General features: G+C 33.2%; 1 pseudogene across 1 annotated transcript in view; it reads left to right on the top strand.

The window, feature by feature from the left end:
- Window positions 1-10,647, top strand: part of LOC143252664 (kinesin heavy chain-like) — an 84,940-nt pseudogene extending 74,293 nt beyond the window's left edge. The window contains exons 22-27 of the transcript XR_013029098.1: window positions 949-1,085; window positions 2,504-2,583; window positions 5,431-5,515; window positions 5,669-5,712; window positions 7,865-7,951; window positions 9,301-10,647. The product of XR_013029098.1 is annotated as a kinesin heavy chain-like (transcript). The remainder of the gene's footprint in view (window positions 1-948; window positions 1,086-2,503; window positions 2,584-5,430; window positions 5,516-5,668; window positions 5,713-7,864; window positions 7,952-9,300) is intronic.
- Window positions 10,648-26,220: the final 15,573 nt, after the last annotated feature.

Below are 26,220 nucleotides of genomic sequence, written 5' to 3'. Positions count from 1 at the left end.
TAAATGTACTATAAAGTAAAGGAACATTTTCAGTTGCTGTTTTTTATTTTGCTCTTAGCTTAATCCAAGCTCCAAATCAATTGCAGTTATGCTATCTATTTTCATATGTCTGTGCAATATGAGACAGATAACAGCCACTTATAAAATAATAATTCATAACACGTACTACACACAAACTCTAATTATGTCAAGTGGATTAAAAAGTTTTATTTCCTCTACAAATGGCCCAGTATGGCCAGGTGGTTAAGGCACTAGCCTCGTAATCTGAGGGTTGAGGGTTTGAATCCATCACACTAAACGTGCTCGCTCTTTCAATCCCACTATTCATTGGTAAAAAAGTAGCCTAAGAGTTGACGGCAGGTGGTGATGACTAGCTGCCTTCCTTCTAGTCTTACACTGCTAAATTAGGGAATGCTAAATAAGATAGCCCTTGTGTAGCTTTGCATAAAATTCAAAACAACTAAATCCTCTACAAACATCTTTGTAGTTGTGTCAATGATGTATTTCATGCTAGTTGTGCAAAAATGTTAGAAAGGCTTAGTGCCTCAGTGTATTACCAGTGTTTTGTGTTCAGTTAGTCTTTCATACTTGCACTTTTTTTTTCTCTCTTTCTCAGTGGTTTAGTGTATGTGTGCCAACTTTGTCTGTAGCATTGTTTACAAGAGCAAAGAATACTGATTGGATTCTTGTGTTTTCTATTATGTCTATTAAAATAGCAATTCAGTATTTATTATACATATTAACAAAAAAGCATGTAGAAAAATAAAACTTACTGTAATTTTATTTTTCACTAGTGTTCTGACATAAAAATGAGGTCTTATTCTTAGTTTCTCTTTCCAAATTTTGCTGTGTTGTTACTGAATTAAAAGTAACATTTCTGTTAACTATTGTAAATTAACCTGAGAAACCTGAAAATTTTCAAAACCTTGTGCACATTTTATTGTTTAGCTGGTACGTGATAATGCTGATCTACGATGTGAACTACCTAAGTTGGAGAAACGATTACGTGCAACAATGGAAAGGATCAAGTGTCTGGAATTAGCTCTTAAAGATGCCAAGGAAAGTGCTATGAAAGACAGAAAGAGGTATAATGATTTATGTTGATTTCATATTTTATTCACTATTAAACTACATTGCATTACTTCAGTAGTATTAAAGTGTACTGAGTGGTATTAAAAACACAAATAATAAAATGAGTTGTTTCATAAAAAACTTATGTTTAACCTAACATATTAAAATTGTTTAACTGTATGTACGTTGTTGCGTTTTTAATGCCACTCAGTATTGTTTGTTTGAATGTTTTTTTAAGAAATTGGTATCAGATTTGAAAATGTAACAGTTGTGTATATTAATTAATTAAAAGAAAAATATTTTAAACTACATGTATTGATTGCACCAAGTTCTTTACCTGGTATGGCTAATTTGTTAGGGTGCTAGACATGTAATCTGAGGATTACAGTGTGACTGTTTGTCACACCAAACATGCTTACCATTTTAGCTGTGAGGCATTATAATGTGATGGTCAATTCCACTATTCATTGGTAAAAGAGTAGCCCAAGAGTTGACAGTGAGAGATGATAACCAGCTGCCTTCTCTCTTGTCTTACATTGCTAAATTAGGGATGGCTAGTGCAGATAATTCTCATGTAGCTTTTCTCAAATGTTTATAGATGTCAAACTCTAACTTTCCATTTCGTGTACTTGATGTTTTAAATTAAGGTGTAAAGTACTTCAGGGACTTAATCTTTACTAATAGTATGATTTAAAATAAATGAAAAACTTGTGAATATACATGGAAAATAAAGTTATAAAAATTGGATGGATGCTAATAATTTGGTTTAAAAAATAAATTTAGTATTCATACCAAATATTTTCAATAGGAATAGATCTTAATTGTAAAAAAAAAAAAAAAAAAACAAGTAGTAATGGTCCTGGAAAAGTTGTGTGTTATGACTTGGTTTAACATGGGTGCTATAATTTATTGATGTTGTTTTATAAACCACTTTTAAGCACATTCATCTTATCATAATATTAGTAAATGATTAACTGCTGTTGAAATAAATATTTATTACCAGGAGTAAGTTGTGATCCCTCCTTCTTGATTATGAGAAACTCACTTGAAATAAAAATGTGTCTCAGAACAGCTGATATGGGTATTAACACTTTTATTGATAAGCAGAGAACAATGTTTCGACCTTCCTTGGTCATCTTCAGGTTGACAACCTTTGTTTTCTGCTTATCAATAAGAGTCTTAATACCCATACTAGCCATTCTAAGATACAATTGTGAACCTCGTAAATGTATCATAGCCATACATAGACTAAAATATGCTCTTATTCAAAAGCTGTAATTCTGAGAAGCTATTACTAGTTAGTTAAAGTAATATAGCTTCATAAAAACTTTTTAACATGCACTAAGATCTGACATATTAATGTCTATGTTAAGAAGTGTATACCAAACAGTGCTTTTTTAAACATCTTAATTTGTCTTGGTTAATTATCTAGATACCAAACAGAAGTAGACAGAATCAAGGAAGCAGTGAGGCAGAAGAGTTTAATAACAAGAAGACATGCAGCTAATATTGGTGAGTATATCAAGCATATGGCAGTTTAAAACACACAATGAAACTGTTACTTAAGAGATTTTGTGCCATGCAGTTTTGCATGTAATATTACTGGTCATTTTCACAACTTTTGTGAAGTGATTGCACTAAAGTTCAACTTATCGGCTGAAGTGTCATATTAGTGCTAGAATATTTGCCTGAAAATATTCCACATTGTTTTAAAGCTTGATACTGGCATTGTGGCTTACAGTTTTGAATATTAAAATGATTATTTATAGAATGTAACAAGTTTAAAAACTTAAAAAACAATTACGATGTTGTAAGATTGAACCTGAGTAAAGAGAATATTACCAAAGTATAACTATTGATAAATTTGAGTGTTATTTTTTATTGTAATACTGTAAAAGAAATTCATAAGTAGGAGTAATGGTAATTGGAAAGTTTCATAAATTGATTTTAAAAGATGTGTTTGGTTGATTGAATTAAAGTTTTTATTCAAAATTAAAGATTTAATTGTGTTAGTAAAATTCTTTTTTTTGTCTGTACAAACTGTTTGTAGTATATTCAAGTAAAATTTATTTTCTTTAGAGCAGTGTGATAGGCCCACTGGATAACAGGAGATTCAATAAGATGTTTATTACATAATGTTTATGAATTTCTCTACAGAAATGAATGTGCACAAATGAAACGGAAACTGGAGACAGTTTAACACATAAATGAATAATTCTAATTATGTTAGTAACACAAACACTGCTTGTAACAACATGTGTTTGCTTATTTGACAACAGATGATTGCTTTTACTGGATCAAAGAATTTCTGTCTGACTGACTTGACCAAGATCATCTATCAGACTGTCCTGTTTAAACCTAACCTTACTTACTTTAAAGGTAATTTCAGACCTATTCAGAGCAGTTAGCACTGTCCACATGACTTGTAACCTTGCACATTACAGTCATACTTTCCATGGCTAGAATAGGTGTTATCTCAAGAAAATAACAAGGGAACAAACATAGGCAGAATCAAATGAACTTGATGGCTGTTTTTGACTATGTTATATGTGAAAACTGCACATTTTAGCAAACTAACAAATTGAGAAAAACACTACATTAAAATGCAGGAAGAAAATGTATGGTATTTTTAAATACCACATAATGTAAAGAGGGTAATTTTGACATCTTCGTATGCTCCAAGCTCTTTTCCATCAAGATAGTTCTGCAAACTTTGAAATAGATGATAATCAGATGGGGCAAGGTCTGGAGAATAAGGAGGATGTGGGAGTTTTTCCCAGTCTAGCTTTTCGATCTTTGCAGATGTGATTCTTGCTGTATGGGGCCATGCATTATCCTGGTGTGACACAACACCTTTACAATTGATCAAAGCAGGCCTCTTTTCTTTCACTGCAAGATTCAAGCATTGTAATTGTTAACATTAGAAGTCTGTAATTGTTACATTAAGTGGCAGCAACTTAAAGTGGATCACACTAACAATATCCCACAATAACAAGACTTTCCTAGGGTTGAGGTCCATTTTGGGCTGTGCTTTAGCCAGTTTACCTGCACTGAGCCATTGTCTGTAGTGCTCAACATTTTTATAAAATATCCATTTTTCATCTCCAGTCACTAACCTGTCCAAAAAAAGGTGAGTTATGTTCACGACAGTGCAGAGAAGTGTAAATGTCCACTCTTGCTTTAAGGTTGGCTTCTGTCAAATCATGGGAGACCCATTTTCCAAGTTTTGGCACCTTTTCAAGCTGTTGCAGATGATGGTGAACTGTTGAATGGGTTGAATCAAGCTTCTGTGGTAGTTTTTCAACTGTTACAGTACAATCTTCATCAAGTACAGCCAGTAGCAATTCATTATTAAACTCAACAGAACAACCTGAACATGGCACATCACTTAAGCTGTAGTCACCCGATGTGAACTTCTGAAACCACCTTTGACATTTTCTTTCATTAAGAGACTTCGCACCATAAACACTTTGAATATTTTGTGTAGTTTTGGCTGCACTATTGACTTTTTTAAATTCATAAAGCATTATATGTCTAATGTGCTTCTCAGACACATCAATCTTCATAAGGGTTTATTTGATTAATGATCTGAAAAAGTGGAGTTGGGTTAGTTTCTTTCATTTGTCTGAACATTTCTATACATGTCCTACTACATATTTTAGTTATTAAAACCTTCTACAAAGATAGAAATAATGATACACTTTCTGTATTAAATTTTCAGACGTTACTTATGGGATGACCTGATACATCATGGTAAAACAAACGTCATGTCTGTGTGAAAATCATTTCTATAATTACAGTTAAGTCTGTGTATTAAACAATCTGAAATAGTGCATAGAGGGAGAATAGAGAACAAAAATAAAACTTTATTGTGTAATTAAAACAAAATTTACATTCTGGTTGGTATTTTGCTATTTTTTGTGAGGGTAAACTATTATAACAAAGACAACAGAGATTAAATAGGAGATTTAGTGAAGTAGAATACTCCAGTAAAGTGCTCCAATACATTCTTAATCAAATGTCATTATATTTATTTTCAAGTGTGCAACTGTTTTCACAGAATCATAGCGTGAATGCTGTGAAGACATTTACTTCAGCTTTTTTATTTTTTAACCTTATTTTACTTTGGTATATTAGTTTCTGTACAATTTACTTCATTATGAACGTTTGTTTTTCAGCTATTTCTTTTTCTGTTTTAATTATCTTTATGGTTTACTGTTTTGCTTTTCTTAAGTATGAAAAGTCTCTCCTCTTGTGTGTATATGCACAGTTAAAAAGTGTTATAAGATAGCATGTAGTACTTAGTAATATGTAAAGAATATACAAGTTAATAAAATAATTGTTTTTATTTCTCAAAAGCAAAACCAATTCGAGCTGGTCATAACCCTGCATTGATTGGAGGACAGAGTCTACGGGGAGGTGGGGGAATGGCCATGGACAAAATGTAAATATAAGTACTTATAATTAATTTTTTGAAAGCTGAATTTTAAATAATTATAAGAAAATACCACAATTTTATTATGAATAATGTACATTATTAGTTTGTGTTAAAAGGGGTAAACATGGCATTTCTAATAGATGCTTTGTTTTGTTACAGGCCTACGAACAGTACGAATGCTAGAGAAACCAGAGCTACTGGAGGCAAGGCTTTATTAGATTTGTTCTGTAGAATGTAATTTTTATGATTGTTTTCATGGTGAACACTAATAATAATAATAATAATAATATAGCTTGCAAAGAACAACATGGGCTAATCCCACTCCACCCACCTTTACGCCCATTTGCAGCAAATTGATTAATACTGCTAAACAATTGAAGAATTTCTAAAGAATAAAAATATGAAATTTGGAAATAATATTTTATTAAATCTATGTTAATGACAAATAACATTTTAATATTACTGAAAAGTATTTTCTACCCCCAGGTTTTATATTTTTATTTATTGTACATCTTAACAAACCTTGCAGGTCTATTAACAAAAAAAGAATTGTACTATGTAACAAAATTTTTGCTTTTTCTTGTTCCTGGGCAGAAAGTGTTATTTTCCAATTGTTATGCCTAAAGTAAATGGGAAAAGACATATTTTTCTCTTCAAACTTTGCTCTTTTGACCTGGGAGCATATGACGAAAACATGATGGGAGGCTATATTTGGTGACTGATATGTGAAAGTGATTTACATTACAGTCATAAATCTTGAAAAACTACTCACTTTTAAACATTTTTGTATAACTTTATTACAAATACATGTAAATCTTGATTCATATGTTGTTTTATACAGACCTTATGTAAATAAAAATGTGCAAATTTGCCCGTTTTTACATAGAAAATAGGTTAATTTCTAAATTTCATTATCCAGGTCACAAAAGCAAAGTTTGAAGGGAATAATGGCCATTTTCTGTACTTTTACAACATAAGCAATAAAGAAATAACACATACTATCCAGGAACAAAATTTGTGTTACATAGTGTTACATATATTATAGTAAAAACTATACTTTTTTTTTTTGTATGTCTTTCCAAAAATAAGGGCATTTATAATTTGTGTATGTGTAAGTAAATCACTGACATTAAGAGAGAAAAAAGCATTAAAAATACAAACTAAGTTAGTGATACTATTATTTATATGATTTTTTTACCCTCTTTTTGGCTGTGGAAGAAATTAATTACTAACAAATAAACATTATTGTCCAGCAATTACCATGAACATTTGGGGTACAAACTAATGAGTTTATATCTTGGGAGAAACACACACACATATACAAAATGTACATGGTTATATTAACACAATAAAGGTATTACTTATCGATTTATAATTTGCATGATGAAAATACTTGTAGGAATGTTCAAAATGAAAAAAAATACATTTGTATTTGATGATGAAGCAAAGTGCTGAAACTTTTCTGTAGTTAATTTGCAAGGATAGTTGTCATGAACATACTTCTCATGCAAATAAATCACTTGTGAGTATTATTATTGTACTTAATTAATTTTATTTATACAACTTATACTACATATTCAAGTAGTTAGTATTAATTGCTTGAATAATGTGTACTGTTTTCCTGTTTTTTATTCATATAAGGTTTAGAACTTAAGATTGCATTCATTGAAGTTATAATTACTTATTTTATTTTGTAGAATACTGTGGTTGTTACATAGTGTTAAATCATAGTAAGTGTATAATCAAGGGTAGAGTGACTTTTTCTAGACTGGAGTTAATATTACTGTAAAGTAGCTAAAAGAAATAGTCCCAAAACACTGTTCTTATGCACCTCTGATTTCAAATTGCTAATAAGCTAATTTTAAGAAAGCTGTCATAAAGAAACATGCAGTGAAATGTGGATTTATATTGTAATAGAACATTCATATTTGAGCTACATATATAGTTTACCTCATTTACAGATTAACTGTAAGCATATTTTTTTACTATTATTGTGTGAGTAATTGTTGATAAAATGAACTGTTGTTAAAACCACCTACTTCTCAGTGTCTTTTTAAGATCATATAAAACATATGCCTAGACAGCAAGAACCACCAGTAAACTCTAGAAAATATTTTACTTTTGATATATTTTGTCTATTAAGCTTTGTTTAGTGCTTACTTGAAGCATTACGTAATGAAACTTCCACGGAAAAATGTTAAGGATTTAGGTTTAAAGCTATAGTTCATGGTTGTTTTCTTTCTTTTTTGATTTAGGAAAATAGGTATTTTTTACACTGAAAATAGATATTTAAGAAACAAAAATTACTGTGTTAAAAATGAATATTTGTTGGATTATAGTGTAAGTGTATTTCAGGAAACACTATGGCTGAAGGTGAATCTCTTGGATATAGGGCAACAAAGAAAGTCTCTGCACATCCAAGGAATTCAAATGTTACAAAATGTAAGCTCACTTGATTATGTGCTTTTGATATTCAAAGGAATGTATGAAATTTTGTGTTGATTTACTTTATATTGTAATAAAATGACTCCTGAGAAAGTTACTGGCTATAACCAGTATTTTAAATACAAATATTTTGTAAATTTATGTCTGGAGAAAAGAAGTTAACAAGTTTTCTGAAAACAAAATTTAAATGTTGTAAAGTCTTTTAACGATGTCTATCTTTCTGAAATAATATAAAGATTCTCAATGACCAGTAACTTCATAAGGACGGTCTTTCTCAAATATAAAAGATTCTAATGACAGTGATCTTGTATAGTCTGTCTTTCTGGAAAACAAAAATGTAAAGGGTCCCAGTGACAGTGACCTGATATGCCTGAATCACTGTACCATTACTAAACTTTTATTCAGTTTTACGATAACAGACTAAAATGAGACTTTCACACTTGTTAAAGAAAACTAGATGCAGTAATGATATGTAAAGAATAAGCAACACAAATGTTTATAATCAGTGTGCACACACACTGATGTGTGTGTATACATGTGTTCAGGGCTCTGAAGTGGTATAAACTTATCATGATTATTTTGATTTCTTTGTATAAATAAAGACTAGGGCAAAAAGTAGCAATACGTTTTATTGCAATTTGTTAAATTTTATCATAAAGCAAAATTATAAACTTATAGTAAACAACATATAAAGTTAACATCACTTGGAGATATAAGAAAGAAACTCGTGTGTGTTAAAAGATTTGCTTTTCACATAACATTAGAAAGTCCAAATGTTTGTCTTAAAGTAAGTTTCCAGTTATCATGCTAATCAGCTCTTCATTTGTTAGTAAATTAAACAACCCAAATTCTAGTGATTATTAAATTATGTGCATGTTTTGATGTATATAAATGAAAAACAAACCTAAACCTAAAGCAAATCATTTAGTAGTAATGAGGGTATTCATGTTTAGTGATAAACATTCAACTTTTTTATTATTATTAATAATACGCCAACAAAAGTTTGTGTTGTGACTATCTAACTATATCATTATCTAATAAATAAACAACAACAAGAAAAAAAAGATTTAATTTTAATTATCTGCTCAAATAATTTTGTAATAAATATTAATAAATTAATATTAATAAATATTACCATATATTCTGTGGTGTAGAAATAATTTTTGTTTGTTCAGAATAAATTTATATAGCTACACTCACATTAAATTATGAAATAGTCCTTAATTAAAGTGTATACAGTATTGTTCTTATTAAAGCCCTGAGGTTAAATAGAGATATAATATTTAATAAGCAAAACTGATAATTTCAATTTGTTTTTTTTACCAAAAGATGTTTATTTCTTTCAGCATAAAAAAAGTGGAGAATTTAATGAAGTATCTTCTAATAGTCCACTCCACTAGTTTTTATTTCTCGATATCCTCCAGCCAGACAAGAATTTGGGGCAAGTCTTATGTAGAGAGCAATAAACCATGGATCTATCTAAACCAAGGGGAAGCAGATCAATACAATGACAGAATGATACAACTGATGTAATATTTTCTTGTTCAGTATTTTCATGTCATCCAAATGTAAATATTGATACTCATGGGTTCTGATAAACATGTTTAATTCAGAATCCAGTTAGTGATTGGTTAAGTTGTTTTCAGTTAAACTGTATTCAAAACAAGGTGCCAGTTTTGTTTCCCTTTTGTTCAGATGCTCAGGTCATGACAAATGGTTGTTAATTAAATCTTTCTGTAGTGAGTGTTGGAGCTTTTAGTGTATTTGTTAACCTAGAAAATGACAGCATGGAAAATATCGGTGTGTTTTCCTTTGTTGGATACACAAATAAAGGATGCTTTCTGTTCCAGTAAAGATGGTGGTCTTCATTAGAAGTGGTTTTGAATTCTTCTGTAATTGTGATTTTTAATGGGTGTTGCTGATGGCAGGATCACAAGTAGAAAAAAGATTATACATACCAGTATAAATGCTATTAAGCTAGTTTGTTCCACATTTGAGAAGGTAACCCAGCTTATTTTTGTTTATTTTTTCATAAGAACTTGTGGAACCTGTATCTGAAGCTGAAAAGTAAGCTGTTTCAAGCTATTACATAAAACTTTTTTTCACCTATAAGTTCCTTGTTTTGTTTTTCTGTACTACTGTTTACTTTCTTTTTTTGCAGTTATTAATTGTAGCACTTAAACTGCTAACAATGCTTTAAAACAAATATTTTTATCATTTAAAGTTGGTTTTAACAATTTTAATAATACTAAAGAGCTGTGATAGTTTCAGAAACCTTTAAACGACAAAATTATAATGTACTGTAAAGTGAGTTATGTGTGAATATGGTTCAAATACACTAAACTGGACAATTATGATCCTTGATGTTTGTACAACATTTTCCAGTTTCGTTTCTCATACACCTTCGTATATAATACAATTAAAATGGTAATGGTTGTCACAGTTCTAGAATTCAACAATTGTATGAGAATACTATGAATGATGAAATAAAAACTGAACTAAAATACGACTCTGATTACATAGTTCAAATTTTCACATTGTATGTACTGAATTTTATTAACTTATAACTTAGTTGCATTGTAACATTGATTAACTACAGGAGAGAAATTTCTACTTTTGCCTGTAGTGTGGTCAAATAAAAGGTGTAACGTTTTACTGTTGTTCTTTGGTTTAATAAATGAAATTCAATTGTGTACTTGTGCATTGTGTTTTTGTTGTAACTCATTATCATAAGTGTAAATGGCCCAGCATGGTCAGGTGGTAAAGGCAATCAACTCTGTAATCCAAGAGTTGCAGGTTTGAATCCCCATCACACCAAATATGCTTGCACTTCCAGCTATGGTGGAGTTATAAAGTGATGGTCAATTCCATTATTCATTGGTAAATGAGTTATTTAAGAGTCAGCAGTGGGTGGTGATGACTAGTTGCTTTCCCTCTAGTCTTACACTGCTAAATTGGGAATGGCTACCACAGATAGCCCTCGTGTAGCTTTGCACAAAATTCAAGAACAAACAAACGTAAGCATAAAACAGTACTTTCACTTAATCATGTTTTAAGAGAACAGCATGTCTAATGATGAAAAGTACAACCTCAGAAGGAATGAATATTTCATGTAGTAGATGTTTTGAAGTGATGTCCTAAAAGAAGTGAGCCAGCAAAGTTTCAAGCAGGTTGCTAGAGGATATTTTTTCATTAATCAATAATTTTTCTGTTTATATATTTAGTGTTTTATATAACAGTTTTTTGGAATGTAGTTCAAGAAAAAGTCAAGATCTGAAAGGGTAGGATAAGTTAAAGTTTGATAGTTCCAGTGGAAGTGTACAAGTCACAATAAAAGCAATTAAAAGAAAAATATATATATATATGTATGCAAAAACTGCTCGTTTGGGTTGAGAGAATATTTTACATAGAAGGTTGAAACGTTGTTTGCTCTTCTATGTAAAATATTTTCTCAACCCAAACGAGCAGTTTTTGCATATATATTTCTCTACAAGTGGGTTTTCTCGACAATACTAATTAAAAGAAAAGGTGAACAAACACCTTTAAGGTTAAGCCAAAGTGTTATAAGTTGTGAACCAAACGGGTGATTGCTGGCTAACATTAGATGTCGTCATTGTGACAAGAAATTGGGTTTCTTTGGTCATGTCATGAGATATAATTTTCTGGAGGAGGGAATTCTTCAAGGTGTAGTAGAGGGATGCCAAGAAAGAGGAAGGTCAGTGGCATCATGAACAGATCAAGATGTGGATAAGCAGAGGTACTGTTGTCTACCATCAGTTTTTTGGAAGCATGAACGTAATGGAGAGCTCTCATGTTAATCACACCAGCATGTCTATGTTCCATGTGATCTAATAATGATGGTGCAACAACTCATTTTTAATTTCTTATTCTTTGGTTGAAATAATTAAAATCACGAATATACAAGCTAGAAAAAATAAATGTCAAGGTTCTTTACTTTAAAATAACTTATTATAGGATGGTAGTTAGCATAATTTTGTTATTGCTCTGTTATTATTCAACAAGCCCAAACATCTGAAGAACTTGTAACCATTCTGTGGACAACTGGAAGCTATTTTCTTCGTGAGTGTCTGCTTTAGAAAAGTTTAATGCAGTATATTTTTTGTTTTTATGTTTTCATTTACGAGAAGGGGTTCTAACGTTCTGTATAAATCTAGAACTTTATACACATATATCAAGGTATTTCCAGAACTAATAGAACCAAGAATTTGACATATCTTAGCTTTCATTTTTTTTATGAACAGCGCTATTTTGAGTTGTATTTACAACCTGTTTTTCTTTTATAATTATTATTATGGATAAGTTTTTGAATGCAATTTCGTGGTCACCATGCTTGACAAATTATCGTCTCAAGAATCAACGTGTTCCTTCAGATGCTGATGAAAATGATGCAGGGGACAGATAGATATTTTAACATATTGTTGGAGTGTTTAGGTATAGCACCTCTGCCCTTACCTCAAAAAATGTTCTGTATTCTATTAGTGAGCTTAAAGGTACAAGTAAGTCGTACCTGTTAGGGAACTTTTTTCTTCTAACTCTGCAGTTGTTTTTTTAATTTTTATTTCGTGTAATCCAGTAAAAGGCAATGTAATTTGAACAGTTTTTTTTTACAAAAAGATTACAAAAGTAATCCCATACTTTTGTTTATAGTCCTCTCCATTAAATATCTTTTGTTTTTTAGTAATTAGTTACATTAGATTGTTCAATATGTGAGAAAACAAATTCTCACATCACTATACACAAGTACGTGTCATTTCATTAAATACTCGTCAACATCAGTTCAGCGTCTAGACTAACTTAAAGAAAAGGACTTTATCATCAAATTTCAGGTTTTGATGTAAATCTCTTTAGCGTGTTTGTTTTTAAGCAAAGCCATATCTGCTTTGTCCACAGAGGGGAATCGACCCCCTGTGTTTAGCGTTGTAAATCGGAAGACTTAACGCTGTCTCAGCGGGGAACTCTTTTAGATAACTCAAAAGCTTAATAAATTTATCATTAAATATTAACAAAGTAAAGGCATCAACAGCCTTTGATCATAACAAGGTAAATATAAATTGTTGGTCTAATATAGTAACTTAATTTATGAATTTTCGGCAGCTTGTATAATACAAATGTTTATGAAACAATGGCTTAATTTCTTCAGTAATTCCCATTTTGAATTCAATCATCATCTTTGGACTTCAGCTTCTCACGTTTTTGTCATATTCCTTTAAATATATTATTCTGTTTACTCGTTTAAAACACTAATTATGTATTAATATAATCGATTGTACAGAACAACTCTGTTTTCTTTTTAAGGTTCGTATGTAGCGATAAATTTATTTTTACTGAGTTCGCAAGTCTTTCAGTGCTTCATAACTGATGATTTTTGACTTCTACAATTATAAGTATTAGTAGAAAAAGCCCGCCTTCTGGGCAGGTGTAACTTAGTTCCTGCAGAAGTCTGTTGGGCCTGCGGCCTTTTTTGGTTTGTTCTTGTTTTCGATTTTCGCGCAAAGCTTCTCAAGGGCTATCTGCGCTAGCCGTCCCTAATTCAGCAGTGTAAGACTAGAGGGAAGGGAACTAGTCACCGTCATCCACCGCCAACTCTTAGGCTACTCTTTTACCAACGAATAGTAGGATTAACCGTCACATTATAACGCCCCCACGGCTGAAAGGGCGAGCATGTTTGGTGCAACAGGGATTCGAACTCGCGTCTCTCGGATTACGAATCGAGCGCCTCAACCCACCTGGTCATGCCGGACTCACTAGGAGTGTAGCATTAATAATATTGATTTTTCAACGGTGATTGGCCAAAGATTATCTATAGAGTGCTTTCATTAAATTATGATAACCAGGTAAAACTGAGTGTCTAGGCTCACCACGAGCACTCACGCTGTTTCTTTATAGTGGGCCTTACTTATTATGGACAAATGCCCGCAGAAAAATGTTCCACTGCATATACAATATACTGCGGTAGTGTAAGGCTGAAATGATCGCTTGAGATTCAATCTGTGTGGTAAAAATTGGGGCTAGAAGTGGTGACACGGGATTGCCATATTTGCCATTTAATTGTAGGTAGTTTTGGTGGTAATGAATTCCATAATGATTGCCGGGGCAGGATAGCTTTAGAACTTTAAATCCGAGACCTCAACCCATTGATACACACTCCCAGCAACCAATTAGCAACTCCTTACAGAATTCACTACTACCAAAACGAATTTTATGTTCAATGACCCAAACTACCTACAAATAAATAGCGATCCCGTGTCATCAGTTCTAGCCAACGTTTCTATGATAATGCAATAATGATGTCTTCTGTTGTTTTTTTTCTCTCTCTTTCTCTTTACATGCTTTTCAAAGTTCGCCAACCGTGCACGGGAAAAAAAAAGGTTCTGTTGACCTACTTGAACAACTCGACAGACATAAAATTTTGTACTTAGACATACCTGCGAATGATGTAACATGAATTCCCGTTTTGTCTTTCATCTCGATTCTGTCCTGATGGGAAGCTATAAGCCGTAAATTATTAGTTTACAATCCACACAAATATGTTTTTTTTCTCAGCATAGTGGTACAGTCAGTTTAGTCTGATAAAGTACAAAATTCGCCTTTTATATATACAGCTCTCTGGATATTTATCTTACAATTAGTAGCTGTAACACGTAACAATCGTAACTCTCCTGGACAAACTTTCGCGACATATTGCGTATTATTTTTGAAATACTATAAATTTTTATCTGAAACAAAGATACTGAATAACTAAATTAGTTTTGCTCAATAGAAGTTTGTTTTTTTTTGTTTTGGAATTTCGTGCAAAGCTACACGAGGGCTATATGCGCTAGTCGTCCCTAATTTGGCAGTGTAAGACTAGAGGAGGGAAGGCAGCTAGTCATCACCACCCACCGTCAACTCTTGGACTACTATTTTACCAACGAATAGTGGGATTGACCGCCACATTATAACGCCCGCATGGCTGAAAGGGCGAGCATGTTTGGTGTGACGGGGATTCGAACCCGCCACCTTCGGATTACGAGTCGAGCTCCTCAACATACCTGGTCGTGCTGGGCCCAATAGGAGTGTAGCATTGATATTATTAGCAATGGTTTTCAGTATTGACTCATAAAGTATCTGCAAGAAATCTACATACAAAAAGAAAATATTAAAAGTCACAGTAAAATAATTTTGTATTTTATAATATTTAAATGAGATATTTAATGAGGTCAAATATAAGATTAGGTTAGTAATGGTTCCCTCCTCTGGCGCAGTCTTTATGAAACGTAAAATACTTCTTTTTTTTTTTAATACAGTATACTTGGATCAAATTCGCAACTCTTGTGTCTGACATACAAAAAATATTTTTGTGCGCTTACTACTCTTTAGCTGAGTAACTAGTGGTAAACATATGGTTGAGAATAATAGTATTGTACGTGAGCTTGAATCGTTGCAAGGTCTTCAAGATAATAAAAGGAAAAAATCAGAGTATATGAAAAAATTAAAAATATCCAAAAGCTTCTTCCACGATCGTACTTCATATAGTACCAGAAACATGCATATCCCTATATATTTAATCAAAATATATTTTCAAAGGACTCCCAATCTGCTGAAAATTAATACTTTCAACACTGGAGTGTTTTCGGGACAGCAGCGAGTTTCAGGGTTAGTTTCTGAGAGGTGGACCCAATAGATAGCACAAAATTGCTTTACTTTAAAAGAAACCCTACAAACTCTAAAGTTTCTAGACGTTATGAACAGAGGGTTGAGTGCGTTATAATGATTTTGAATATGCAAATCAAGAAGTCAAGTGACAACAACTTTTTATAACTTTTTTAATAGTGAAGGAATGATATGTTTCAGAACTTTAATTTTAGTTTGGTGGCGTTCGTAGGTAGTGTGATGCTACCGATGATTTATTGTTTTTGAGAAGGGCATGTAATAGTATTTTCCAATGCAAGATATTCATACAGTCGTATTATAAAAATACGTTCGGATCGAAAATTTAGAATTTCCGAGATAGTGATGCTCCTTTTCTTCTCAAGGAAACAGGAAAACAAAGAAATATGGATCAACTTAGGCCACCAGGACCTCTACGAAGATATCCACAACAAGTTCCTACAAATTACATTTTTAAACATAGCAGTTTCGAACGCATATAGTCGAATATTTCTTTTAATTAAAAAAGAAACATTTCATGAAATTAGTTAATTAACTTCAGATAATTTTTAATCAAGCTTCTTCAGGCCCAACATGGCAAAGTGTGTTAAGGCGTTCGACTCGTAATCCGAGGGTCGCGGGTTCGAATCCCGGTCGCACCAAACATGCTTGCCCTCCCACCCGTGGGGGCGTTATAATGTGACGGTTAATCCCACTATTCGTTGGTAAAAGAGTAGCCCAAGAGTTGGCGGTGGGTGGTGATGACTAGCTGCCTTCTCTCTAGTCTTACACTGCTAAATTAAGTACGGCTAGCGCAGATATCCCTCGAGTAGCTTTGCGCGAAATTAAAAAAAAATTCAAGTTTCAAACTGAACGATAGACCATTATCTTTAACGTATTTTAGTCGTTTGTATTTCTTCAGTGTAATTCAGTATCGATAGCTTTGACTGAGTAACTACAACGATGATTTTATTCAATGCTTATTCTGGCCTCAAGCCTTCTAAAAATTATAGTATCGAAAAATATTGCTTTGTGTCCGTACCAAGAATTTATCTGTATTCCTTATAGTGATCAAAGAAAATCGACCAATAAAGCGTACGTTTAGAGCCAGATGGGGAAACGAGGTTTTATATCTTTCAACATACGAAAGCTTGTATAAATATAAAATTATGTTTAACTCTTACATCCCAACATATACAATGACATGTTTAAGTCTTCAGCACAGACAGTATTTGGTATCGATGTGCCCTTTTCGCAATATCACAGAAAATGGTTACATTAAATTGTTTGTCCCGAGATTATCGAAGTGCGTTACGTATGTAAGGCATATGAATATTTTGAAATACATTTGAGTTTTAAATGTATGTTTCATTCCGTTAAGGACCAGAAGAAATATAACCGATAATTTAGCACTTACCAGTAATTTGTATTATTTCATCGTATGCTCAAGTTATAATCTCCAAGGTCCGGCATGGCCAGGTGATTAAGGCACTCGATTCGTAACCTTAGGATCGTGGGTTCAAATCCCCGTCACACCAAAAATATTTGCCATTTCAGTCGCGTGGGTGTTATAATGTCACGATCAATCCCACTATTCATTGAGAAAAGAGCAGCCCAAGAATTGGTGGTGGGCGGTGATGACTAGCTGCCTTCCTTATAGTCTTACAGTGCAAAATTAGGGACGGCTAGCGCAGATAGCCCTCGTGTAGATTTGCGCGAAATTTAAAAAAAAGGACTGTGTACATGGCACAGATGATAGAATTACAAATGATCGCGTTATCAAGTCATTGACTTTTTAAATAAACTTTTCGAAGTTATTTATAGACGAAACTGGTTGTGATTCCATAATGCCATAATGTTAGGTACGAGGCTTAATATTTGGTCACACACACAGACACACAAAATATATCAGTATGGCAAATAACCCGAGTGACTGCTACATGGGTATCCCTAAAAATTTACGTATCAAAGGAGTGTTTCCAAATACGACATTTCAATTTGGACACTGATCTGTCTCCTTCTGTGTGTTTAGTGGTATCATATTTTGCATCCGAAACTCTTTAAATTACAAATCCAAGTATTAAGACTTTCAAAATATCAACGACTGTACACATATGCTCCAATTTTAACATCATGCGTATAATTATAATTTTCCAAAATAAAATTACATTAACTCAGTTTTCAAATATTTCGGAAGTTTTGTTTATCTGTATTTAAGCACAATGATCACCTAATAAGCTAGCTATATAGATTCTGCCCACCACCGGTATCGAAACCGGATTTCTTACGTTGCAAGTATGCAGACATGCCGCTGTGCCACTGGGGGAGCTTCGGAAGCACAACACAACGTTTGTTTTTAAGAAATGCGCCTATTCAAGCCCGTACGCAATGTGTTTGAAGGAGGGTTCTAATTTGTGATATCAAAAATCAATACATATTGGGCAAAGCACAACCAACAGGAAAAGCATGTTAATGCTACGGAGGTCTAAATTGTGGACTGTGTTGCTGTTTTTTAATTGCTGAAATTTGTCGCCAACACATTACAAACACCGACTGTAAAGAATCCGGCCTACAAAAACTGACAGTAGCAATAAGGCTTCAGAATCCCAGTTACAAAGTGTCAACAGAAGCCATTTCATTCGACTATTTTAAGCCAGAAAATACTATTACTTCATCAGAAGAATGTAGACAATATAAAGAAGGTTAAATATTAGGTTGACCAGAAATAAATGTTGTTTTTGAACTGCAAATTTTAGAAAAGTATAAACCAGTGTTGTAAAACATGTTTTAATCAAAGTAAGCACCATTTGCTTCAACACACTTTTACCAATGTGTAACGATGCTGTTTATGCCCCTGCTGTAGAAATCAGAGTTTCTATGGTCAATGAACTCCCTGAAAGCTTCTTCTGCAGCTGCCTGACTTTGAAAGCGTTTATTGTTCAAAAAGTTGTCAAACTACTTGAGAAAATGAAAATCTGTATCTGACAAATAAGGTGGATGAGGCAGAACCTCCATTCCCAATTCGTTCAATTTTTGGAGCGTCATCTTTGATATGTCTCATGACGCCGATTTTGTTGATCTTCAGTTAGCTCATCCAGAAGCCACTTATCCAACTTTTTCGTCTTTCCAATCGCACTCAGGTGGTTGGCAATGTTGATTTGCTTATGCCTAGCTTTTTACAAGCTCATGTACTATTGTGTGAGGGTCTGTCTCAACTGCTTTTTTTAATGTGTTTTCATCTAAGGATGGCTTCCTTCCACGACCTTCGTGGTCTTCAAGACTTTCATCTCCATGTTGAAACCTATACGTTCAGTAACAGGTACATGGCCAAATGCCTGGTTGATGTTTTAGGTAGTTCCAGTAGCTTTTCGTCGAAGTTTGAAATCGTAGAGGAAAAGCAGACGAAAGTCCTTCTTGTCCATGCTGCCTTGGGGGTTGTTAAACAAACTCTGGGTAGAGTTGAAACAGCAGACAATTAAAATACCTTGTAAGCGACAAACGTTGGATTAAACCAGCCAACCAATGATAAATTACTCAATATTTGGCATCTAAATGCCATAGTAAGTATTCCGACATTTATTTCTGGACAATCTAATACCATAAGCATCTGCACTATAGCTATAAAAGCATAATCTTTTTACATCATAAAAATATGGGGCTAGACTGAAACTCCTCGAATCTTTCCTGCTTACGTGTATGACGTTAAGTTTAGTTTAAAACATCTTGAAAGTTGAAGATTCAGTTTTTATTCATTAAACAATATATATATATATATATATTCAAAAAGCATCACTACGTAAAGCATTATACGATAAAAAGCCGTAAGAAAAATCTCGCTATTACAGAAAAAAATACATTTTAGTATTCCAGTGATGTATTTCTGGTCAGGGAACCTGCCTGGCAATCTGAATCGCGAGCTGGAATTCCGTCTCTAAACATGCTCATGGAGACGTTATAACGTGGCGATCAATCCCACTAGTCGTTGATAAAGAGTGATCCAAGAGTTGGAGATTAGTGTATTTAATTAGCTTTCCTTTCTTCAAGGTTATCACTTCTAAATTAGAAACGGTTAACGCAGATAGCTCTCGAACAGCTATGCGCGAAATTCCAAAAACATATAAACAGTCCTTCGATACCTGCAAGTTAATTAATTCGAGACATATAAATTTGTTCATAGAGTTACATATGTTTATACGTTTTAAAACGAATTTGTCTCTGTGGGAACATTAACCAAAACATAATTCTTTTAAACAGCCTATATATTCTGTAAAGAAATAAAAAGATAATAATACGTCGATGTAACTTAAGCATTAGAGAAACAAATCCACAGAATTAATTTACCATATATACTTTCAAACTGTGTTGAGAGTGTGACTTCATTGTTACGACAATAGATAAAACAATATTATATTTTTATGTTCAATAACTCTGACGTAAATATATAAAAATGTCAGCACTTTGAAGTTATATTACTTATCAAAAACTATTTTACATTTTTATTTAATGCTAATCTTGAGAAACTTATCATAACTTAACGTATTTGATTATAAACGATATTTTTGACATAGTCATGTATTCATGTCCCTCCGGTGGAACAGTGGTAAGTTTACGGACCTATGACACTAAAATACATGGTTCGATTCCTCACCGTGAATCCAGTGATCCCAATGAGGCTTTATTCTAAAACCAAACAAATTATACATTTATACTTTTTTGGAATATACGATATAAACAGAGCAATATGACTAAATAAGTGTCATTACCACGTACATCGCTCAAGAATCTATATATTTTTTAAAGCCTCCTGGACTTGAGCATGATCTTGTGGTTAGCATGCAGGACTAAGAATCTGAAGGTTCCAAGTTCGAAGCGTCGTGCTACTAAATACGCGTTGCATTTTCGGATATGGGTGCATTATAAGGGTGACAGTGAATTCTATTATTCGGTTAAAAGTATCAGCTTCAGGCGGCGGATGCTATCAACCGGCAGCCTTCTGTATAGTTCACAAGTAAGAATTACAAACGGTTACGTCTGAATCATACTTAGGTCTAGTGTAGACTAATTAATGTTTTGGCTTGTGAATCCGAAGGCCCATGGGTTGCGTCCCCTTGCTGCATTTTCCCCGCACACTTTGAGGCCGTGAGTAAGTTATAAGAATGACAGATAAATCCTAACATTCGATTATAGTAGCCCAAAAGTTGGCGGTGAGTGATTTGATTAACTGCCTTCTTTCTAGCATGTGAGTGTAAAATCAAGCATCAGTTGAAAATTTGGGATTGCCGGTGTAAATAGTTCTTGCGTAGTTTTCAGCGAGTGTTCAAAACAAATACTGTATTATCTATTTTCTAATTTTTACCTATACTCAGAGGAGATGGAAATATATTTGAAGTTTAAGTGTTTAGGTATTAACGACTCTTCTGAAATAATCGTGTGCATTTGTAAAAAAAAAAAAAAATGTTTTTTCTCTGGTTTTAGAACATTAAGTGAATCAATAAAAGAAAATAGAGAGTATGAGACAAAATGGAGTTTACTTTACTAAGTAAGTACATATGTGCTTAAAACAACTCCAATATGTACAAGATCTAAAACAGTTAACATACATTCTACGTGGACTGAACCAGCGTTCGCGTATGTATGCTTCCGATTTTCGAGGTATGGCTCTAAAAATAAACTACATCCTTCCCAAAGACACGGATATGCTTTTATCGTCCTTCCGAAAGTTAAAGTGACTGAATTCGTAAACATTTTATACTAACATTCCAATAAAATAGTTACATACTTATATAAACAGAGGAAGCTAATAATTTAACTAGTTATATTCTAATGATTATTTTTTAGCTTGTTAATTTTTTTTTTAATTTTGCGCTAAGCTATTCGAGGGCTATCTGCGCTAGCCTTCCCTAATTTTGCAGTGTAAGACTAGAGGGAAGGCAGCTAGTCATCACCACCCATCGCCAACTCTTGGGCTACTCTTTTACCAACGAATAGTGGGATTGACCGTCACATTATAACGCCCCCACGGCTGAAAGGGCGAGCATGTTTGGCGCGACGGGGATGCGAACCCGCGACCCTCAGATTACGAGTCGCACGCCATAGCTCACCAGGCTATGCCGGGCACTAGCTTGTTAACCAACACAGAAACTGTTTCCGAAAATAAAATCAACTGTGCATTAATTATTGTTTTAACGTTTTAGTTCAAGAAACACGTCGTTGTAGTTAAATATTGTTTTATCACTTTAGAAGAAACAAAATTCAGAAACAAACAAAACAATAACCTAATATCAGGATTTATACAGCTGTTAATTTAGCAGACTTTTATGAAATTAAGACTTAAAACCACTATGTTATTCTTGTGTAGATAGTTTAAAAAACATTTGTTTTCATACGCGATTTATAATTCAGAGATGTTTTATCATTTTCTGGAATAAAAAATCATTCACTTAATAATAAACAACAACTGACCAAAAATTGCTTACTCTTTACCGACCCTCGTGGCTCAGCTATACGTCTGAAGACTTATAAGATTAAAAATAGGATTTTGATTCCTGTGGTGGCTACAGTACGGATAGGCCATTATGTTATTTTGTATTTAAAAACTAACAAATAATGAGTAACCTATTGATCATAAAACGTATCATATTTAAACAATTCAAGAATACTAAATTAAACTAGCAGAAACATTGCCCTACGTACGGCTGTTTTGTGCTAGTAATCACTAAGCCTAGTATTGACACTTCAATAACAAAATAAATTTAGAAAAGTTAATATTTTCTAAAAAAACAAAAGGATTTGAAAAAATAATAGTTACTTTTTTAATATCTCAATTTTTAGTACTATATTTGTAAATGATATAAATAAAGATATAATAAAACCCTCAAGTGCAGTAGTAGTGAAAGTTGTGGTTGAAATTGTGGTTGTTGCGCATATTGTTTTTTTATTAGCTTGTGTTTGTGGAACCATTTAACAGATGGCGCCACATATTATTATTTTGGTCACATACATATATATATAGGTTACGTCAATTATAGTTTCGGCGCCTGTCTTGTGAAAGTGGGTTTTCTCGGGGCACTCCCGTTTCCCCACAGCAAAAACTTAGGCATTGGATTTTTAGATCCCAGCCCAGGCAACTTTATTGCCAGACCCTGATTCGGGTCGTTTGAGTTCATGTTCATATTTACTTTGACTTCTGCCTTTCGGGACGGGACCTGCCGTTCTCTCCGGTGCTGCCTTTGCCTCGGTCTAGGATAACATTAAAAATGACCTCCTTCACCCAAAAAAGAGTAAAAAATTATTTAATAAATAAATAAAGAAAACTAAACCTAATAACCTTTCACGAAGGGGACGAAGAGGAACCACAACGTTCCTGAACACCCCAGTTGGAGAGAGAATTCTTACGATTTCTCTCTCTCTAAACTAAACCCCTGCCACGTTAGTTTGCGTTTGCGTCCATTATAGTAAGATTTTTATGAGCAACAAACACGGGATTTGTTGCTCTTCACTTTTTGTGTGTGTCCAGTCATACGCTTGCTTTTCATAACAGTCGTGCATAAATAAACACCCAAAAAACCAATATATCTGTCACATTTTTATAGCGTATGGCTACGCACGTGCAGTTTGGATATACCAAAATCTGTTTTTCATTTTACAAGTTTGTTACACAAACAACGTTCTTCAAAATATATTTTTTAAATACAACTCTCTAGAAGTAATAACTGTTACATTAATTTTATCTAATAAGCTATTATTTCTTTGGTAATGAAATTTACGAGATATAGGGGTTAAACTAGTTCGAAGTTAACAACAAAGCTACACAATAGGCTGACTGTGTTTTTTTCATAACGGAAATCAAAACCCCATTTTCTAGCGTTGTAAGGTTACAGCTATACCGTTGTGCCAGTTAGAGGGAGCGAGGTTGGATTTGGGCAAGTTTACAATATAGTTTGTGATACACATAGACTACATTTGTGGGGCATGAAAATGAATGAAATAGAAATACATGCTAATACACTTCAACTTCGTTTGCTAACGAATTTTGACAACCTCTTATTAAATATAATTTTTTTCCTAAAATATTATTTAACTCGATATGAAAGTAGAAGGTATGGAAACCATGTGAAACTGTGAAATAATTATTGGAAAATATTTAAAAGATATGCATGCGTTGTTGTAGGATATTAATCTTTAATTGGACACAAAAAATCGATAATATGGAACTTTTTTTTTTTTAATTATTAATGTGAAATCGTTTAATTAACTCATACGAGTGGTTTTGGAAATACTCTTTGCGGATTTACAACACTAGAAACCGGGTTTCGATACAGAGTGATGAGCAGAATACGGATAGTCTTTTGTGCAGCTTTGTGCTTAATTAAAAACAAACAAATCTTAGGGGTGTTTTTTGAGAAATAGAATTCTTTCTCTTATGCGCAGAAATTAGGTGGAATGATAGCTGTTAAGGTAATTTATGTCAGAATGCTGATTAGTTTTCACAAGGGCCCGGCATGGCCAGGTGGGCTAAGGCGTTCGAATAGTAATCCGAGGGTCGCGGATTCGAATCCCCGTCGCACCAAACATGTTTGCCCTTTAAGCCGTGGGGGCGTTATATTCGCTGGTAAAAGTGTAGCCCAAGAGTTGACGGTGGGTGGTGATAACTAGCTGCTTTCCCTCTAGTCTTACACTGCTAAATTAGGGACGGCTAGCACAGATAGCCCTCGAGTAGCTTTGCGCGAAATTAAAAACAACAAACAAGTGTTCATAAGCTGCGCAGTTAACGTCAACGCTCATGTCAGTTATTGTAGTATTTTGTCATACTCGTGCCATGTGAATATATCAAAGATCGTCTTTAAATGGACGCAGTTTTGTTAAATGAATCGATTTCACTGTGAAGTTCTTTTTGTGCAAATTATTCTCTGGAATCAGTAGAATAATTATCGTTCTATTATTTTATCCACTTTTCGGACATAGATACGTTTTCACATCGAATAACTAAAACACGAAAATGTTGAAGTTTTAAAGAAAAACAAACCGGGAATATATATTACCTTTCAAGTATATGTGTTGTTTAGTTTCTAATTTTATAAACAATATTTGTTCATATTTTGAAAGCAGTTCATACCGAGTTATCTCTTATTTCTTCCTAGAACAATAAACATATCACTTGATATTACTATTCATCTTTAAAAAAATAAAAACCTATAATCAAGCGTCATATAAACATCTTTCAATAATGCACGCACTGTAATAGCTGTCTTGGTCATTAGTTTCAACAGAGAAATTTGTTTTTATATCTTTTAATGACACTTCGAACATAATTCATCAAGGAATCGAGAAATTTGCTTTTTTACCGCCTTTTTCTAGTAGAATAATGTAATATGAGTAGAATATCTAGGTTGATTTGAAGGAGTAATAAACATAACTATTAATATGTTTATAGGACAGCGAGATAATTGTTAGTAATTCTCTTTGGATGTGAGCAAGTTACAGATGATATCAGTAAGTGGAATGCTTGTTTAAGTATGTTGAGAATGCAAATCGAGCAACGTTTCAAACGAATATCTTTAGCTTGCGAGGAAGTCATTTTAATTTCCACTCACGTGTTTCAAATTTGGCTTAGGAAGAATTACGCATGGAGGAATATTAACAGATTCGATTTACTTCGTATCTTGGATAATGTTTGTTCGAATGTTACAGGAAGCATTAATTATATTCATCTGATTGCATGGGTAATAAAACATCGTACTGGATTACTGATAAAAAAACACAAAGCAAAAACACGGAAAGAAGAGAGTTTCGTGGAATTAATTTATGGTCTATTTGTATTAGTGTAGTTAATGACAATAGCTCTGTTAGTATGAAATGGTTCGTGCCCGCGTCGCGCCAAACATGCTCGTCCTCCCAGCCGTGGGGGCGTTATAATGTTACGGTCAATCCCACTTTTCGTTGGTAAAAGAGTAGCCCAAGAGTTGGCGGTGGGTGGTGATGACTAGCTGCCTTCCCTCTAGTCTTACACTGCTAAATTAGGGACGGCTAGCACAGATAGCCCTCGAGTAGCTTTGTGCGAAATTCCAAAACAAACAAACAAACAAAACAAATAGTATGAAATAGATATAATTAATTTTTAGAAATGTAAGTATCATGAAGTTTAATGCTAAAAACAACCTAAGTTTTAAAAGTAGAGTCGTTAAAGTCTAATCGTAAATACTCAGCTTAAAATAAATTTCCTTTCCAGTTCGTTTATTGTTCATGTTTTTTGTTTTACTGACACTTGAAATCAAGTGGAGCTTTTATTGTTATCTCTTACTTTCGTTTAGTTAGTTAATCACCCCGCCAGGATTGAGAAGTAGTCTAGTTAGATACGTCTAAGTGATGATGGCTTATTCTTCCAAGCCCTAAATTTACCCGTGAAATTAATGTTCACCTTCACATTAATTTTGTTTTGTCGGAAAAAAAGTTTATTCTTTGTGATTTTATTATTTTAGCTGAAGCAAGTTTATTTAAAACTAGTAGTCGTGGAACCTGTTACACTTAATGGTGTTTAAACACTGTCACGCATACGTTACTAGCTGCTACAGTACTTTCTTAGATCAACGAATCATTGAATAAGAAAACGATACGTA

Source organism: Tachypleus tridentatus, chromosome 6 (assembly GCF_004210375.1).
Source record: "Tachypleus tridentatus isolate NWPU-2018 chromosome 6, ASM421037v1, whole genome shotgun sequence".
NCBI lineage: Eukaryota > Metazoa > Arthropoda > Merostomata > Xiphosura > Limulidae > Tachypleus > Tachypleus tridentatus.
The sequence above is the reverse complement of the archived record's forward strand: the minus strand, read 5'-3'. Positions and strand labels throughout refer to the sequence as shown.